Here is a 15,697-nt window from a genome sequence, read left to right on the forward strand (position 1 = left end):
CTGCTGCACTTTATGAGGTTTAGGTAAGCCTTCTGAATTCTGAGGATTTCATTAACTTCAGTGCTTCATCTGCTCACTGATCTCATCCTTTCATCTCATCCCATTCACTCTCTAGGAGAATGACACCAGCCTTCAAAACTATCCTGCTCCTATCTTTTCTGCAGCTGTGCTGCTCCCCGTGCTGTTTTCTTTAATCTGATCCAGTCAGTGATATTGTTCACGTCTGATGTGTGGTCAAATCACAGCTTAATCTCAACAGATAAAGGGAAGGCTACCTGGCTCCCCCCAGCTCTGCCTCATTCTTTTATCCAGGAGGAGGTTCATAGAGCAGCAGAGAGGCAGCCATTGGAGCACTCTCCTGAGTTGATTTTGCAATCTGCTTTAATTATACTCACATATGAATTAGCTATCATACATGTCCCCAAAAACACTTTCTGGATTGTTTGTCAGGTGGACACAGGACAGCCAATTAAAGATACAACTCATACTTGGTTGTGAAGTCCTAAAAAACCTCTGCACACAACTTTCTTGCATGCATAATTATTAACAGGCATGCTTGCATAACAGGCACAGATGTAAACCAAGCGCTGGTAAGGTAAGTACTGTATTTAAACATAAGCCCATTATGTTTTGTGTTGTGTTCTACTTTTTTAAATGCAAGTTCTCAACATTCAGGTTGGTTTTTTTTTAATGTGCTCTGAGGTGAGTTCATTCTAAGCATAGTCCAAAGCCTGACAAACATGCTTCATGCTTCTCAAATACATGCTTGGAGCATCACCACATAAATCCCCCAGCATTTGGGACACCCGAGGGACAGCTGGAGGCAACCAGGTTTGCTAAGCAGAGATGGTATCTGTAGAGAAGCAAGATACACACTGCAAATCAGAGACTTCATGAATATAGTGGAGGATCATTGCACTGAATGGGAAGAGCTAGAAAACCTTCAGGAGCTGGGAAAAACTGAAGTGGAACGAAGCTCAACATTGCAAAAAGCAAGCTGTGCATTTGGGGTTTACTGAAACATTTATTTTGTACAGGGGTTGGTAACACAATGCTGGAAAGCAAGAGTTGTTCAATGCCCAATTGGAACCAGACTTGGCAGGGGTGCAGAGAGGTATTAAAAAAAAGCTTCTAAACATGCATCAATCAAAAGTCCAAGAAGGCATTCTACCCCCCCCCCCCCCCCCCCCCCTTACTGAGCAATACAGGCAGGCTAGTAACAACAGGCAAGGGGAAGGCTGAGGTACAACTAGCATTGATAGTTGTATCAATGCTATTTGAAAAGTCACAGCAGTCAGGTGAAGTCCCCAGTGACTGGATTAAAGGCAACATTGAGGATCTAAAGGGGGTCTGTAAGAAGGAAGGGGACAGATTCCTTAGCTGGGTCTGTGTGATAGAATAAGGGGAAATGGCTTCAAAGTAAAAGATGAGAGATTTAGATTGAATATAAGGAAGAAAGTTTTTTGTTTTGTTTTACAATAAGGTGACCAGGCTCTGGTGGTGGTGGTGGTGCCCTGGGTCCCCAGAGACATCCAAGGTCAGTGTGGATGGGGCTCTGAGCACCCGATGGAGCTGTTGGTGTCCCTGCTCATTGCAGGGAAGTTGGACTAGACAACTTTTAAGGGTCTCTTCCAACTGAAATGATTCAATGATTCTACAGTTCTATGAAAATATTTTGGGAAGGGGTTTACACAGTGTGAGTGACTGAGCCATCAACACACCACGCCTATGCAGGAGGGACATTTCCTCTCAAACTGCAGTAGGAAAAATATCTACAGCAGAGCCAGAGAAGCCCACACTGTTGCATGAGCAGTTGGTGCTCCATTTACTATAGGACAGTGATATTTTGAGGTTTACTGCTTAGTTCTTACTGCTGCTGCGAGTCTGCCTGCCCTATAAATTATCTCTCAGTGGAAAATTATGCATACTATTTCTGAGCAAGTGGGGAAAAGAGGGCTACATGATGAAGCACTACAAGAGCCCTGCAGGAGGATTAGCTCCAAGGTTGGGCTTGCTCACTTGTGAGCCCTTCTGGGCCAGCAAGCTTGTGCTTACCACCCCAGACTTGAGTAGAAGGTGTTACTTAAGTACAAAGGCACATATGAAGGCTTCTCCAGAGTTTACATAGAAATACGAGATTCTGTGTGCCATTTCATTAAGTTCAGGCTAAGAAAGAGTATAGCACTGAGCGTTTTCAGTCCTATTCTAATGCTGGCTCAGTCAAAAGAAAAGCAAAAGAAAGACGTTGCAAACTGATGTTAACAAATAAGCTCAAGAAATGCAGAAGCTTTCATTAAAACTGGTTGTTTTGTAGTCACTGGTCCTTTGAGGGTCCTCCAATAGCAGAGCTCACTGCTCACCTCCTTGCACAAAGAAAGCTCACAACCAACACGAGGAAGCTCCTGTGCCCTATGTCACCCTCTGCTATCTACTGACAGAATTTCCCCAAATTTGTCTTACAAATAGCAGTGCATTCCTAAACACATTCACCTCTGAGCAGCTTGGAATTAGACAAGAAGAGATTTTTCTCAGGAACTAGCAGAGGAAAGATGGGTGTTTTGCTCGTAAGCTAGATATGTTCTCCAAGACCTGTGAGCTAATTCATCCAGGGAATACATGGAGCAGCTCTGCTTTTCTGCAGCAACACCACTTCCTATGGGGATTTCCTTGCTCTCTTATCTTAACATCACCTCTCAGTTGTCAGTTCTTTTCTATACACAAACCCTGCCTCAGATTAACTTACAGGCAGGTGAATTCCCCAGCCAGATAATTCTGTGGTGAAATCACTATATTTTGCAGGCTTCTACAGATTCCAGAGAGAGCAACACATACGTATAGCAATCACTCACAGAACGGTCAGACAGAATTAAGAAAAATCACCATAGAAAAATGAGACCGAATTAGCTGAAATTCACAGTACCAATCTATCACAGGTATATCGCAAGGGACAGAGTTCCACATCTGAAAGGGCTTTTCAATCCACATCTGAAGGGTACTATATAAATGCTACAGGTTATTTAAGTTGGCCTTTCAAGTAGTATAAATTGGCAAGTCAGCTCCAATATTAATCACGAGACAAATTTCCACTCAACTTGAGTTCTTTTGGTTGGGTTTTTGAGCCTGCAGGGTCACATTTGTGACCATTTTTCTACAGTCACGAGGACTAAAGAAAAGAAAATGCTTTTCTGATGAAAGCTGATATTCCCACAAAACCAGGGAATTCCCAATGCTGAGGGGTTTTGTAACCCCCTCACCCCCAAAACCACAGGACACGCAGAAGGAGCTTGCACCATTAAAAATCTACATGGCTGCACCACCATTTACAGACAAAACTTCTCACTTTGAACTGCTTCTTCCCCAAAAGCTCTTCTGAAAGATATCACAACTTCCTCTTTGAATGTTCTCTAGTCAATCTTAGGCTTGTGTGGCACACCATGATAACCAAATATATCAATTGTCTTTTCCTTCCTCAGTGGGATGAAACTACTTTATTAACAAGAACATAGTGAATTATTTACAAGATATAACAAACTAAATTCATTCTCAGAGATATACTCAAACATATAGAAAAGGAATCCTTTGAGTTCTGTGAGGGTTGGTATGGATCACCCTTCTTTCCATTCATTTAATTACTCCAGGATTAGGAGCGCATAAGCTATGGTCTGCACTTCTATTAATGAACACATCCATTATTATTCCTTTACATGGAGCACCTGGAGGCCTTCTGCAGCTGAGTTCCTCTTGCGTGGCTTAGGAAGAACACCCCCTTCAACTCCTTTGGGTCACGACAGATTCAACTTCAGGTGATCCTAGTCTAACCATAAAGCTATTTTGAAGTACTACACCTTTAAGGAAAAAAAAAAAAACAGTTATAAAAAGCAAGTCCTGCAGGAAAGCAGTTTCAGGCACGTTTCAGAGATAAGGGGTGAACGTGGCTTGCTGAGAAGCAGCACTTCAAGGTTGTTCCCAACTGGATTACAAAGGATTAAGAGAACAAATGAGTTGAGCCAAGTCAAATACACAGGTGTGCCCACAGCACTCATCATCTCTGGAGCACACTGGCTATGTAAGAAAAGAAAGGAAACATCTCTATCCAAAGAACTGCTGTGTGCACCAGGTCTACACTGCCATCAAACACAGAAAGCACCCAAAAAGCCTACATAGGCTTGTTTGGGGTCAGGAGACACAGCAGGTCTGGGTAAGAGGGCAGCAAGGCAGCCTTGTACATTCTGCGTGGGAAGTATCAGGGCACCTATCTCCAAGCACTCATACAAACGAGGGAAGGTTTAACTCACACCCTTTCCCTCTCCCTCAACACCAAAATGTGCTTTTGCAGACAGCCCTCCCTAGCCATAGAATCTAAATTCCACGTAGACTTATAAAAGCAATTATAGCACATAAAAGCAATTTTTTTTCCACGTGGGAAGTCAGTACTCCAGCAAAAAGAGTTCTTGTTGTACCAGTGACTGCTCACCTTTCCTATCCCTGTACCTCCTCTGCGCAATAGGACTTGCATCCATCTGGTTGACCTGCAGAAGACGTGGAGCTTGCGTGAAAAACCATCTCAGGCAAGCTCCTGAACTCCCTCAAGGTCTACAGAAACTATGGGGGCATGCTCCCTCATTTGACTGCTCTGTTAATTATCTCCTCCCCTCACATAGCTGTCATCAGTGTTACAGGTTCCTCCTCTTTCTAGGTGGTTCGTTACACACATCGGCCTCTGGACCTGCATGGTGATGGTGCAAGGCTAGGAAGGCTTCTGGATTTCTCCTTGCACTCTGTACTCGAAGGGCAAAGCCATGGCAGACTCCCCTCAGGGTGACCAGGAGAGGGACTTCTGCTTGGGAAAGCCTCTCTGAGTTATGCAGCCCCTGATGAGGCAATTTATGCAGATAGGTAATTGATCACCCAGAGAGAACACAGACACTGCTCAGAGGTGTGATTTTTTCCTTTTTAAAATCAAGGGAACTGCAGTGAGAGGTGAATAGATCAGAACAGTGGAGAGAAACAGAAAACAATGCCTGTAGATCCCTTCTGAGCTGCGTGGATGTCAGCGATGAGCTAAGAGATCCCCAAGTCACCTGTGACAAAAGCAGAAACAGGAACCAAAAACAAAGATACTTGATCCAAGTGGCATTAGATGTAAATGACAGGCACTCCAATCTGCAAAACATCCCCTAAGAAAGGACAGCAGTGGGTAACTCCTCTGTTTTCAATCTGACATCCAAACTTCCAGGGGACAACTTGTCCAGTAAAACACAACCCTGAGCTTACAGCAAACGAGAGCCAGTAGCTGCAGGAGCCCACAGCATCCATTTTTTAGCTCTGGACATTACTGTGAGACTGCAGGCAGCAGCAGGGGAGGTATAAGGAGATGGCATTATGCTTGTTTGCAGGACTTTTATTGCTAATTGACATTTTTGCAGAGCTCCCCAGGCAGCTGTGGGCAGTGCTGGTTGGCCAGGCCGTGGAAAGCAGTCCAGCACCGCATCCAGCACGGTGCCCAAGTGGGGACCATATCTCTGACACAGACTCTGGAAAAGAAGTCGGGGATATAAACTTGCCTAAACATGGTAAATCTGAGCAAAAAGCGCTTGTGTCCAATCCCTGTTCAAACAATATGATTGTCTTACAAGTTGCATATGACCCTTAATTTCCACATTGATTGTGAGATGAGCTAAATCCCTCAGGGGCTATCAAAGCACATCACTGAAGGAATACCAAATTGTACAAAGGAAAGCTTCCCTTTCAACCAGCACGAACAGCTTTGGCTGCTCACGAAGGGCTTTTTTGTTGGCTGTTTTTTTTTTCCCTGTGTATTTAGCTCATCCATCTATGGAAGTAACAAGATGTGAAGACAAACTTTGCCATCACAAGAGGAATACTGCTAATAACCCCTTTCAACTGCTTGCTCAGCTTTACCTTCGCTAGAACAGATTACCTGGTGCTGACAAAAGGTGTCATCTCTGCTCAGATTAATTGTGCTCGCATTAATTACTAGTGCATATCAAGGCTGACTGTGTGTGACATTATTTCAGTGCATTAACTCAAGCTGCAAGTAGTTTGCCGTAATGGAACAGCACAAGGTTCTTCCAGTCAGATACAGAACAGCCGACCCTGTTGCTCACAACAAAATAAACCTTTTAGGGTGTCTCAAACCATGATGGTGTGGTTTTCAAGCCTCTTCTCTCTGATTACTTCTCCCTTTATGTCTGCTTTTCTCCCCTTCCATCATGGTACATCATTGTGGCATCCTGCCCCGAGCTTTATTAGGTGACTCGTGGCAGCACATTTCCCAGCTAAGAGCTCTACAGGAGCACTGCTCTTCTCCACTGAAATTGCATCCCCTAAAATACACTGCTCTCAGGATTATATTTCCCCACAGTGAGTGCCTCACACTCTAGAAGCACGGTAACACCGCCAGCTTCAGCTGAGCCCAGCAGCGTCTGTGGGCTGAGGATGTGAGCCTGCCCCAATGGCACTGGAAAAGGCACTGCTGATGCTAGGAGACAACCAACTGGTCCAGTCCCTGGAGCAAACTGGTATGCTAGGCTGGCTGCAGCCTTTGGATGATGAGCTTTGGGGATGATGAGTTGCAACACACCAAAAAGCAAGTGACTGCACGTTGGTCTCGTAGGTTTCCTAATGGAGTCAGGGCTAGCTCTTAACTGTGCATTAGTACATTTTCACTTGGTCCAGCACCTCCTTAATTAGCAATGTAAAAACACGACAAGCAGGAAAAAGAAATCTTGGGGAAGCTGTTTCTTAAGCATTTTGCCCTATTAGCAACCCAATCATCACTGCAGCGATGCTACACAAATTCAGAGGGTACCGAGCCAGAGCCTCACAGAGTCACTCCTCTTGCCAGCCAGGACCAGCTCCGAGATGCTGAGAAGAGCACTCCTCATTCCCTGTCTACAGCTGCACCCTGCTTTGAGAGGCATGGCACCACCGAGGCTGGCCAAACCTCTGTAGAGGCAGGCAGTCTTGAACATAAAAGCAATGCACACAAGGGAGTCAAAGGACTTTGTGCATTAAGAGGTGAGATCAAAGCTGGGTAGGACAGGGCTGAGAGCTGACTCCAGGGCAAGCAGAACATCTTGCCAATGGAGAGCTGGTAAAATTAAGTAATTTCTCACACAGACACAGGGCAAGATATGAGAATTAGACCAAAGAGCTTGGCATTTTCCCATTGTTCCCTGTCTTAATGATGCATTAACTCATGGTGCCAGCAGCATGGCCAGCATTCACCCAGCACTCTGCAGGGCTGTGCCTCTGCCTGCATGGGGGCAGAGAGGGACACACAGCACAGTGTGGCTGCTCTGCACAGCCACCAACTGCTGAGGAGGTCACACTTCAGGTGTGAACAGGACCCATCTGCAGGCACAGCTTGTTCTGCACTGGGAGCAGCACTGGAGCTGGTTCCTAAGCCAAGCTTGCTGTCCTTACACCTCACCATGCCCATATATCTCCATTGCAGAGGGTTTTGTCAATACACCCATGAGCAGCAGGGAGGTTAAACCAGTTCAGTTCATACATATTTAAGCACCACGACCTGCATTATCAAACTCAGGCTCAAAATATTTGTAATGGCTCAATTAGCCTTAGGCACATTATCTCACTGGTATCAGCAACTGTATGTATTTATTTACAAATGGCACAGGGGGGAATTAAATGTTGCTGTTGCTGTTGTCAGGGAAACAATCTACTTCTAAATTTTTAATTTTTTAATTTAAAATGTTGTATTCTAAGCAGGAATGGTCATTAAAATTGTATGAGGAAAAGGGGGGAAAAAAAACTGGTGCATCTACCTATGATGGAATTGATGTACACTGTTAATTACAGTGGGTTACAGAAAAAAAAATGCATCTTTCATGTGAGACCATGGTTATGAATGTTTCTGCACATTACTTGTGATTACTGTTGCTTAAGAACGAGAAATTGTTTATTCTCTGTGTGCAAATCCTCAGCAAAAATTGCAGGTTGGAATACATAATTTACTTTGTGTACTGTAATTTTTATGTAAATACTGGGATCATCACCATAAAAGCGGGCACTCAGTAAAGACAGATTTATAATGATATAAATGGTAACTTGTGTAGTAGAATTTAATAACTAATATCCTAATTTAGTATTTCCACAGAATTGGTGTTACTGGGCTCATGCTTTGCTTGAGCGAACACCTCCTAAAGCCGCTGCAACGGAGATGGCCTATCAGTCTACCTGGAGAATGGCTGCAGGATATCCTGCCAGGATATTTCTGCAGGAGAAACGCCATGCAATGGTAAGAGGAAAAGAGTATTTTGAGTAACACACAGAATGAAACTGCCAGTCTCCAGTCTCACAAAGTTACAATTGCTTGCAATCAGCACCTCACTAAAGAAGAACACAATGCATGTAAATCCTTCGAGAGCCTGCTCCTTCAAAAACCCAAATGCCCAAAGAGTTACCGGGCTCTGCAAGCCCAAATTTATGCACACATCCCATTACTCGTCTGCCTGCTTTCGCCTTTTGCTTTTTAAACTAACTCCTGCATGCTCATAAAAAGAAGCCGCAAGCACAGTTTGTACTCCCCATGAGGAGCTGGGGAACAGTGCTTGTCCCACACCCCTGGGTCCTCCCTGCCATCTGCCCACAGCTCACACTCCCACCCTGCCTGCTGCAGGAAGGAGCACATGGTGGTGGAGTCAGCTGGAAAGCTCAGCTCTTGCTCCCTGGCTATGGGCACTACCTGAGCTGAGAGCTGGCGAGGAGGGGCTCTCTAGGGTATCCCATGTGCCTGCAGAAATCCTGTCTTTGGCTTCTCAAACATATGAACCATCTGTCCACAGCTCCAGTGTGGGGTGCTTTGGGGCCTCCTCCACAACCGGGTCCCAAAGCATCCATGTGTCCTTGCCAAAAGTGGCAGCTGTGCTGGTCCCAGCAGGCTCACACACATCATCATGTGTGTCAGGGCACGAGAGTGTGCCAGCGCCAGCACGGGGAAGGAAGGGAGAGATATTCAAAGGGAAAAGCCTTGCAGGTCCCAGCACTCTGCTCTCCTCCTACCTCACCCACAGAGGCCTCACCACGTGCCTGCTTCCACACGCAGTCCTGGGGCTGACCCCTCTCTCCCAGCCCCTGAGCATCCCAAGATTCCTATGTCTCCTTACAGAAATCTGTTTGGTACCATGCTCCCAACAGCAAGTTTTCCCTTAAAGCAGTGTGATGCCATCCCTGGCAATACCCCAGGAGACTGCTTAAGGGAAAGGCAGAGGGAACAGCACAGCAAACAACTGAGAATAAATGCTTTCTGAAGATATTCTTCCCTTTGCATTCTTGTAATTAAGAGTTGTTTTTGCCCCGAGGACCACCAACATGATATATATATATATTTTATTTATTTAATTTTTTTAATTACATCTGCTTTCCACTTCCAGTTTTTATTTACAGCTGTAACATCGTTTGGTTTTCTCCCAAGTCCATCCCCAAACAGAAGACCTAATAACATGAGTTCTAGAACATGTTTGCAGTGGGGTTAGGAAGTCACAGCACTATTTGTGAGTCTGTAGATTAAAGCTGGGGACATTAAATCGTGGCTAATGGGTTAACCCCTTGGTGTCAATAGGTTGCTGGCTTCACTTATTTCCATTTGATAGAGTTGGAAAATCCTTGACATTCTGCAACAAGTGGTTAATTTGAAAAGGGATGAGAGTTCAGGTACAGTTACAAGCATAGCTTTAATAATAAAGGAATAAAAAATTTAGGTTTCCTGGAGACCAACCGGAGTGTAAAATTATCCTTGAAGGTGCAATTCTATGTGAAGGTGAATGCAGGGGGCTTCAAACAGCATAATGTTGGAAGAACAGAGAGGAAATGTGAAAACAAGTGGATACTTCAGCTATTTTTCCCCACCATTTGGTAATACCTAACAGGGCAGTAAACAAATTACACCAAGGGAGTGAAAAGGAACCAGCACAACATGTAGGTTTAATCTCCAAAACTACTGGAACTGAAACATCATTTACTCTAAAAAGAGTCTGAGCAAAGAAACTAGAATCATGGAATGGCATACATACATAGAAGACTGTAAAGTTCCCACCTTCCTGCCATGGGCAGGGCTGCCAACCACAGAGTAACAGAACATACTTATAAACCCACAGAGAAGCACCAGAGCAGCTCCTCTGCCCAGATTTGTGTGCAAGTCATAGGAGTGATTTTCAGCAGGGTGAAGCCACAGCAAAGTGAAAGTGGCAGCTCAAGTGACCTGATCCTAGCAGGAGAACCTGGGGAAGCAGCACCAAACTTAGCTCTTGATGTGCCAAATCTTTTCTTCCCTTCTGCCTTGGCTCAACTTCCCTGCCATTGCTAATTTCCAGCGTTTTCAGTGGGCTCCAAGAACAGGAAGGAAAGCTCCTCCCCTCCCCCTCAAGCACATAAGAGTTGTTGTTGTTGTTGTATTCTTAATTTTCTTGCAACATTTTTGCATACCAAAATTCCTAACTGCTTTTCCTAACAACACCCAGCGCTACTAACAACAGCCAAAGTCAAAAGTCTGGAACATAATTAAGATGTTAGGAGATTGCTTCATCTGGACACACAAACCTGAGCACCTGCTTATGGCAGCAGGTGCCAGAATCAATACTCTCAGGCAGCCTGGAAGCCCATCCCAAAGGCTGATTTCACAGCCAGCCATTACCTTGTCATGTTAGAGTAGCGAGGGCATTGGCCGTGCCTCCTGGAAGTGCCTGCTTCCCAGAACTGGCCATTTCTTTTATCCACACTGCACTGTCAGATGCTATTGAGCTAAAAAAATGAAAAATAAATGGTCAGATCTGAATACTGGTCAATGGTAGATAGCTAGTTCCTCCTACAGCCATACACTAAGTTTCTGTACTCAGAAAGTGGGATTACCTTGACATTGTCCAGTGTTCCTCCTTCGTTGCTCACAGATGAGAATGATGAGAAATAGAAAAGGTTATGGGCAGAAATGTGGCATGGCTTGTTGGTTTGTTTTTTTTTTTTTTTCCAATAGTAAATTTCCTTATCACCTGTTAAACTGGACGGAAACAACGGGTGATTTGATGCTTGGATAGTTTCCGTTTCCATACAACAGTTCTTGAAGGTCTCATTATTAGTATGGTCATTTGCAGCATGAAAAGGAGTTATTTCCAACTCATGCATCACTTCACTATCTCTGCACAGCAGTAAGAGACAACTGTGATGCAGAAGGCCTGAAAACACACTGACATTTCCTAAATCACACAATCTTTTCTCTCTCTTTTTATTTTTCCTTCTCTTTTTAGATTGTGGTTTCAGATGTAACCAAAAATATAAAAAAGCACAAACATTGATTATTTGCAGATCACAACTAAAACCTCATCTCAGTTTGTGATCTCTGATGCTTCCTGATGTAAACAAATTGCCACAGAGGAAACACTTGTCTCAAGGCAAAGTTAGAACAGGTTAACATGAAGGAAATAACACTGTTTGCAATGATGGCAACAAAACACAAGAGTCACCAAAAGACCTTCTGACCTAAACAAAGATGTGCCATTAGGCTAAAAGGTTCCCTCTCCTCAAACATGTTGTTTGAAGAAAGGCTCATGTCAGAATGTAATTATAATGGAAAAGAATACAGGAATGATCATAAGAAGCTACAATGATGCCCCAAAAGCTGCAGCATACGAAACCTCTGGAGGCTCAGAAGTTCCAAATATGTAAAAAGATCAAAGAACTCATGTTCCACTTTGTTAGATCAGAAGATGATGAGATAACTACCTCTTTTCAAAAAAAAAAAAAAAAAAGGGTTTCTTTTTCTTCAAATCTTCCCAACACATTCTTCTAAACTGTCTGCAAAGCAGGAAAACAGAAAGAAAATAATTGAAAATGTACAAAGAATGAGAACAAGCCATTTGGACAAAATTGCTACATGAAGATAGAAGGAGCTATCAAAAGAAACTCCAAGGACTTTGACAACGTCTGTAGAGCTTGAAAAATTGAAGAAACAGTCCAATTTTGTCACAGCAACAACAAAAATGCCGCTGAAACTGCATGAGCACACGAGCAGTTCTACAGGAATCTGACACTTCAGCTGTCAGCATGACACTGGAGAAAAACAGCAATTATAAAGCAAATTAAACTACAAAGAAAACGGGGGAAAAAAAAACAATAGGGCTTCCCATACTGCCTGCATTTTTTGCTGCTAAAGCTTTTTATGCAGGTGATATGCAAAGCTAGATACACTACTCCAAGATCTCGCCTCCATTTCATCAAATATTAATGCCATCACTTCACAAGTCCTTCTCTCTCCCAAGCTTTAAAACCACTTTAAAAAGCTCTTTAGAAGCAAAAGACCAATCTCTCTCACCATCTGGTATTTTTTTTCCAATTGGACAAGATCTTTTACTGCTTTAATCACAAGTATACAGGACAGAATGGAGGTTTACAGGTTTACCACAGAAATCATTTGTAGGCCACAGCTCAATTACCCTGTTCTTCATATTCCTCATCGACTTTCACAGAATGATGTAATATCTGAAGTTGGAAGGATACATGTGGACCATCAAGTCCAACTCCCAACCTCAAAGTCTGAGGGCGCTGTCCCAACTCCCCCTGAGCTCCAGCATCAGGGTCCTCAACAGAGTCAGCAGCTCCACCCCGTTTAGGGTCATCCATAAACTTATTCAGTCTGCACCGAAATCATTCATTTACAAAAAAGTGACTTATTTGTTGTCATTGTTTAGGGGAGAAAAAAGAAAAGTGTGTTTACAGCAGCATCCTGCTCTGCAGTGATTAAAAAAACCCAAAACAATATATGGCTGTATGCAGTGTGTACGAAGTACACTTCATAGATCTGCCAAGGAAATATATGAGGACTGCAGCCCTTTAACCAGATCTTAGGGCCCACTGCAGCTTCACAGATGTTAATTGCTCATGAAGACCTCCTGTTAGCAAAAGTTACGTCTTTTGTTCCCAGGCTCTATGGAAATACAGAAAAAAAAAAACCAAACCCAGGGCTGGATATAAGAATCTTGCTAAGTATTTCATTTCTTAGGGCTTTAGAGCTTCAGTGGGAAGATAAAGCAGCAAACTGGCAGATGACAAAACTGCAAGCTTTATCTCAGTCCAGTACAACATGGTTCTCATTCTCGTACACATGGGCAACAAATGGGAAATTCTGCAGTAGTTTGTAAAGGCTCACTGATTAAACTGGTCTGGATGTCTGCAGCAACACATCCCATGTCCTACACAGTTGTGGGGGTTTTTTTGTTTTGTTTTTTTGTTTGTTTGTTTTACTTAGTTTGGTTCCTCACTTTATCTGCAACAGCTGCAAAAAAACTTGAAGGAATCAACCAAGCTCGACACAGAGGTTTTAGTTTTTTACCTCACATTTTTAAGGCAGTTGTAAGACCTTCATATGGATCAGTGCACCATCCCCAACAGCAGCAGATGGATATGAGCTTTACAAATTATCCCGCTGGCTCTTGCAGAGGCAGGAAAATGCCAGGAGCAGGGCTTCAGGGCTGCTCTGACACCTTTCCTACACTCAGCAGCACATCCAGAGGAAAAGCACTGCTAGTTAAAGGCTTAGGGCAGGTATGTCTGACCTGTAGCCGCACACAGCCCAGCCCAGCCCATCCTGCAGCCACCCCATTTCCCACCATCATGGCGTCAGCTCTGCCCCACAGTGCGGCCTGACCCGGCCCTGAGCCCACAGCGGTGTGTGATGGTCACTGCCTGGGCTGGAAGCGGGGCACGGGCAGGGTGCAGTGCAGTGCTGGCTCACTTAGGGCAAATAATGTGATATACCAGCTAAACAACTGCTCTCCAGGATGAAGCACACAAAGAGTAAAATGTCATAAAAAATCTGTTGATCACCTGAGAACTGCAGCCGCTGCCATCGAACCAGATTGATGAATTAAGAGTGGGATCGCAGTAAAGGCAGAAACCTTCCCATTGATATCCCATTACATTTTGTTGCTGTGCGACAGACAGCAGCAGAGGGGCAGTCTTACAGAATGGCACCTGACACAGAAGTGTGTGTGAAGCAAAGGTGTGGAACTGAACTCTCCATGCAGAAAAAATGGCACCCATCAATGTTTGCTGAACATTTAGGGAGGCCAAACAGTGGATGTGAGCACAGTGAGGCGGTGTGTGGTGCATTTCAGATTTTTACTGCAGAAGTAAATACCACCTTCAATGGTGCAGATTTTTACAAGTTCAGCATGCAGGCTCTTGTTCATCTCTGGTGCAGATGTATAGCTAATGGTGGCAACTATGTTGAAAAATAGTGTTTAGTAGCAGAGAGTTTTCTCTATCAAACAGTGTTATTGTACTCTTTGTACAAGTTGTAGTTTCAATGGAAATAAGTAGGAGGTATTACTTTCAGAGCGACCTATGTGTACACAGAACAAGGCAATTCCTCTTTGCTCAGTGTGGTCCAGCAAGCAAAAGGTTGGACACCCTTGAAGTAGGGGCCCAAGACCAACAAGGAGGCTTAGCTCTGACTTTATGAATCTTGACCAAGTTGTCATACAGAAAAATAGCTCTGCACCAATTCTAGTGTGCCTTGTGGCATTTTTTTAGGTGACTACAGATGAAAAACTGTCACAGAGTCAGGCAAGGATATGAGCCAAATGGTCCGATGACTCAAATAGAGGGACAGCTTTAGGGGGGAGGACAAGAACAATGGCCCCAGTTCAGTAAAGTACAAATATTCCATTTTCTTTAACATACAAACAGTCCCAAAACAAAAGTTAAGCTTTAGCTTAAGGACTTAGTTGACATGAAGCCCACAAGCACAAATATAGATGCACTCTGAAAAATGACCAGCCCTGAAGATGACTCTTTCACAAGAGTCAATATTTTGAAAGTAAAATTAATGGAAAATTCTATAGCCTGAGGAAAACTTTACAGAGATGCAGTTTAGACATCTTGAAAATGGCCCATAATTTCAATGCTTCTCAGCTTCTATTGAAAATTTCTGAAGAGACATAGCCTGGCTTAAAGATCATAGGTGATGATATTATTAAAAGATGCCTCCTTGTCTAGCCTTAGGTTGTGATCATTTATTACACTCTGGATCATGCTGAAGAATATCTAAGAAGGTGGGAAAAGCTGATGGCCTGGGGCTGCAGTCCTAATTGCATGCTTACACTTGCATTTCTCTATCTTTCATCTTGGTGACATTTTAAATTGAGTGATTAATCAGCCTTTACTTTGTTATTTGCAATCTACACATTTAATGCTACAGGCCAGATAAGGTAGCCAACACAAATTAGCCACCTTATTGGCAGATTTATACCACTAGAGCATCTGGTCCTCCCTGAATTAATTTGTACTGTAGACAGGAACCAAGTACAAGTCTTCTTTTAAGTCAATGTGAAAAATAGAAATATTCATACTTTTCACTCAACTCTTTGTCCAGCTGTGTTTTTTTTAAACAGGTTCTCCAAATCCAAGCTGACACCAGGCACAACTTACCTCTGGGAGTCCTGCACACTCAGTCCTTCTTGTACACTTGCATTGTGGCATGACAGTTTCACTTGTCAGGTGCTGCATTGTTGCAGTGGGAAAACTCTTGGCAACACCAATGGTTTTTCAGGTAGAAAATCTACAGCAAGGGTTTTTGCACAGCAGACAGAGCAGCCTGCTATTTCTTGCTCTGCCAAGTTGGTGCCTTCACAGAAGTGGTACACAGGAAACAATGATCTAC

The sequence above is a fragment of the Cyrtonyx montezumae genome, unplaced genomic scaffold (genome assembly GCF_038088225.1).
Source record: "Cyrtonyx montezumae isolate F1298 unplaced genomic scaffold, pur_monq_1.0 scaffold_24, whole genome shotgun sequence".
NCBI lineage: Eukaryota > Metazoa > Chordata > Aves > Galliformes > Odontophoridae > Cyrtonyx > Cyrtonyx montezumae.